Source organism: Oncorhynchus masou, chromosome 9 (genome assembly GCF_036934945.1).
Source record: "Oncorhynchus masou masou isolate Uvic2021 chromosome 9, UVic_Omas_1.1, whole genome shotgun sequence".
NCBI lineage: Eukaryota > Metazoa > Chordata > Actinopteri > Salmoniformes > Salmonidae > Oncorhynchus > Oncorhynchus masou.
Genome location: NC_088220.1, coordinates 54,807,501 through 54,811,841, shown reverse-complemented (window position 1 = coordinate 54,811,841; position 4,341 = coordinate 54,807,501).

The following is a 4,341-nucleotide window of genomic DNA, read 5'->3' as shown; positions in this document are numbered from 1 at the left end:
AGCAATGGAGCACGCAAAAGACAACGTAGTTACGTGAGGAGTGTTCTGTCGTATGCTCAGCAGCAGCACCATCTTGTGGTGAATATGCAAATTGACACGAACTCAATGAACACTGCATAATTAGTGAAAACCACTGAACGAAAGGGTAGAGAGCAGAAAATGAGATGCTGGACCGCCTAGAGTCGAATTAGCATAATAAAAAATAAAACATCTAGAGATATGTTTTTTTTGCATGGCCTGCGGCTCAATTTACTGCATCCGCCGACGTCAGCCTTCCGCATCTGCCGTGAAAGGTGACTGAGCTTTGTCAGACCATGAGACTTCCCGAAAACCACTAACTATTATGGAAAGGTGAGAATCTCACAAACATGTAGCCTACATGTCAGATTTGCTCTAGGACGCCCACAAGCCACAAAAGGCTCATCTGAAGGTAGCCTGGTACCAGTTTTAAAAAGTGAATGGGAGTACTTTATGTATGGAAGGATTTAGTGTGTTAAAGAGGATAAATAGAGCAGGCCTACTGTATGTGTATTTTTTATTTTTTTTTACAAATATTTTCCTGATCTTATATCTCTGAGATATAGGAAAGCCACTTCAAAACAGACTTCCTTTTTATTTTAATTAAATTGTCCACGTATGAATATGTTATTCAATGTGTTTCTATGGGATAACAGCAGTAAGGCTAAATTAAATGTTTCCTCAAATATTTAAAAAAATATATATTTTTGATAACTAAAGGGGTCCTAAATTCTAAATCAAATAGCTTAATGTTCCTTGGTATGACCGTCTTAAAACAAATCCATATGTTAGCCCCCCTCCCCCCCAAGAAAATCTATGATTCGTTGATTATTTGAATCAGCTAGTTTAATGTACTTTGCCAGTTGTCCATGCAGTTGGTCCTTTTGGCGGTAGGAATGTGTGACAATATATCCACAGCAAAGTATAATTACATCACCTTTTCAAAGTGCTGGTAGTGCATTCAGATTTCTATCACGTGAAGCATGCGCATAACTATTTAAGTATGAGCTCGGCAAGTACAGTGCATTCAGAAAGTATTCAGACCCCCTGACTTTTTCCAAATGTTGTTACGTTACAGCCTTATGCTAAAATGGATGAAATCGTTTTTTCCCTCATCAATCTACACACAATACCCCATAATGACAAAGAAAAAACTGGTATTTAGAATTTTAAAAATATACACACATTTAAGAAATGTCACATGGAGTTAAGTATTCAGACCCTTTACTCAGTACTTTATTGAAGCACCTTTGGTAGCCATTACAGTCTCTAGTCTTCTTGGCTATGACACTACAAGCTTGGCACACCTGTATTTGGGAGTTTATCCCATTCTTCTGTGCAGACCCTCTCAAGCTCTGTCAGGTTGGATGGGGAGCGTCGCTGTACAGCTATTTTCAGGTCTCTCCAGAGATGTTCGATGTCCGAGCTCTGGTTGGGCCAGTCAACGACATTCAGAGACCTGTCCCGAAGCCACTTCTGTGTTGTCTTGGCTGTGTGCTTAGGGTCGTTCTCCTGTTGGAAGGTGAACCTTCACTCAAGTCTGAGGTCCTGAGCACCTCGGAGCAGGTTTTCATCAAGGATCTCTCTGTACTTGCTCTGTTCATTTTTCCCTTGATCCTGACAGGTCTCCCAGTCCCTGTTCCTCAACCTTCTGGAAGATGGGTTTTATCATCTGCTACTCCCATAATTACTTGGGCAGAATTCTGTAACGAAGACGCGGGGAGTCAGGAAGCAGGTGCAGATGGTGAGTTTAATAATAATGAACATAGAGAGTTACAAAACAAGAGAAGCGTCTGGACATGGAATCAAAACCAATGGTTGCCAGGTGTACAAATGTGGGTTGCCAGGACTGGTGGTTCGTAGACCGGCGACGTCGAGTGCCGGAGGGAAGGAGCAGGAGTAGACGTGACACAATTTTAGAATAAGGCAAAATGTAAAAAAGGTAAGGTGTCTGAATACTTTCCAAATGCACTGTATGCATGCATCTTGTGCATGTATTTTGTATCTTGTGCGCATGTTTTAGGTGGTAGAAATCTGAACAAACTACCAGTGATTTTGAAAAGTTGACGTAACTATACTTTCCTGTGGATGTGTCGTCTCACAATCCTACCTCCAAAAGGACCAACCGCACAAACAACCGGTAAAGTACATTAAAATATCATTTGATTCAACATTCTGGCTTGTTGAGGTCGTGAGAGGAAACTTTCCTGATTCAAACATTCATTTTTGCCTGACCTAGAATTCAATGCAATTCCACATCGGGTTTCCAGACAATGCCCTACCAATGCCCTACAAAAGGAATAGTAACTACTAATTGAGTAGAACTGAGGGTTCATTTTTTATTGTCCAGCCAAATAAGTTGTAGGCATCTGTTATCTTCTGTAATTTTTTATTCATTTTGACCCTGACCTTTGAGCCAAAATGGTAGTTACTGCCTTCTTTCTTGGTACACCCACTGGAATATGTTTCCATGACAACATTTTTTTTAACAAAAACTTGTGTTCATAGATTTATTTGTACGTGGCTGTCAGTTTCATATACACTATATATACAAACGTATGTGGACACCCCTTCAAATGAGTGGATTCGGCTAATTCAGCCACACCTGTCACTGTCAAGTTTCTGCAATGCTAGCGCTGCCTCGGTCAACTGTAAATGCTGTTATCGTGAAGTGGAAACGTCTAGGAGCAAAAACGGCTCAGCTGCGAAGTGGTAGGCCACATAAGCTCACAAAGCGTGATCACCGTGTGCTGAAGCGCGTATAAATCGTCTGTCCTCAGTTGCAATACTCACTACCAAGTACCAAACTGCCTCTGGAAGCAACATCCAGCACAAGAACTTTTCGCCAGGAGCTTCATAAAATAAAAAGCAGCCGCACACAAGCCTAAGATAACCAATGCGCAAAGCCAAACATTACCTGGAGTGGTGTAAAGCTCACTGCCATTGGACTCTGGAGCAGTGGAAAGGCGTTCTCCGATAATCCGCTTCACCATCTGGCAGTCCGACGGTTGAATCTGGGTTTTTTCGGAGGCCAGGAGAACACTACCTGCCCCAATGCATAGTGCCACCTGTAAAGTTTGGGGGAGGATGATGGTCTGGGGTTGTCTTTCATGGTTCTGGCTTGGCCCATTAGTTCCATTGAAGGGAAATCTTAACGCTACAGCATACGTTCATACATTCTGGACGATTCTGTGCTTCCAACTTTGTGGCAACAGTTTGGGGACGGCCATTTCCTGTTTCAGCATGACAATGCCCCAATGCACAAAGCAAGGTCCATACAGAAATGGTTTGTCTAAATCGGTGTGGAAAAACTTGACTAGCATGCAACGAGCCCTGACCTCAACCCCATCAAACACATTTGGGGATGAATTGGAATGTCGACTAGTGAGCCAGGCCTAATCGCCCAACATCAGTGCCCAACCTCACTAATGCTCTTGTGGCTGAATGGAAGCAAGTCTCCACAGCAATGTTTCAACATCTAGTGGAACGTCTTCCCAGAAGAGTGGAGGCTGTTATAGCAGCAAAGTGGGGGACTCCATATTAATGGTCATGATTTTGGAATGAGATGTTCGACGAGCAGGTGTCCACATACTTTTGGTAATGTGGTGTAGTTTGATACTTGTATCAGCGAAGAACAATCAATAATACCAAGTTAAACCGTGGACACTGCAGCCCAAAGATTGGTGAAAACCAAGGTAAAAAGCAGTAACTGATGTGAGGAACGGCTGTCGCTGCTTTTTTCCCTTGGTTTCATTGTAACTTTTTTTTGCAGTTAGTGAAAACATGACCCCACATTTTCTCCATAACACAACACAATATGAGGCAGGATATTTGTCCGCATGTATTGAATGTGTGAAAAATGTCAGTAACATATTTTTGACCATGACATGCACTCCACAGTAAATTCTGAACATTTTCTGCCTGGGTATATTCTATTGGAATAATCCTTCCATAGAATGAGCTTGCTAATGTTCATTAAATATTTGTGAGCAGAGATTTATAGAGAGTGGCTTCAGTGGCACCACTGCTGCTAAAATGACATGGAGAGAAATTCCATCACTGCTGTGGCCACTGTCTCGGTTCAACAGATGAAGAGGCAATTCCTAAAATAATCAATTATCCTCCCTACTCCACTGTCCCCCAAAATGATAAATTATTCAACCTCTTCAGCATCAGCTCACCTAGAATAGATTATATCATTATCAATTGGCCTATCAACACATCTTAGTTATCCCTCTTCCAGAAGCCCCCCCCCTTCTGTCTATATGAAATCTAACAAGATGAAATGAAGGACCCTTTAGTGTATTCGAAAGTCATCCAAAA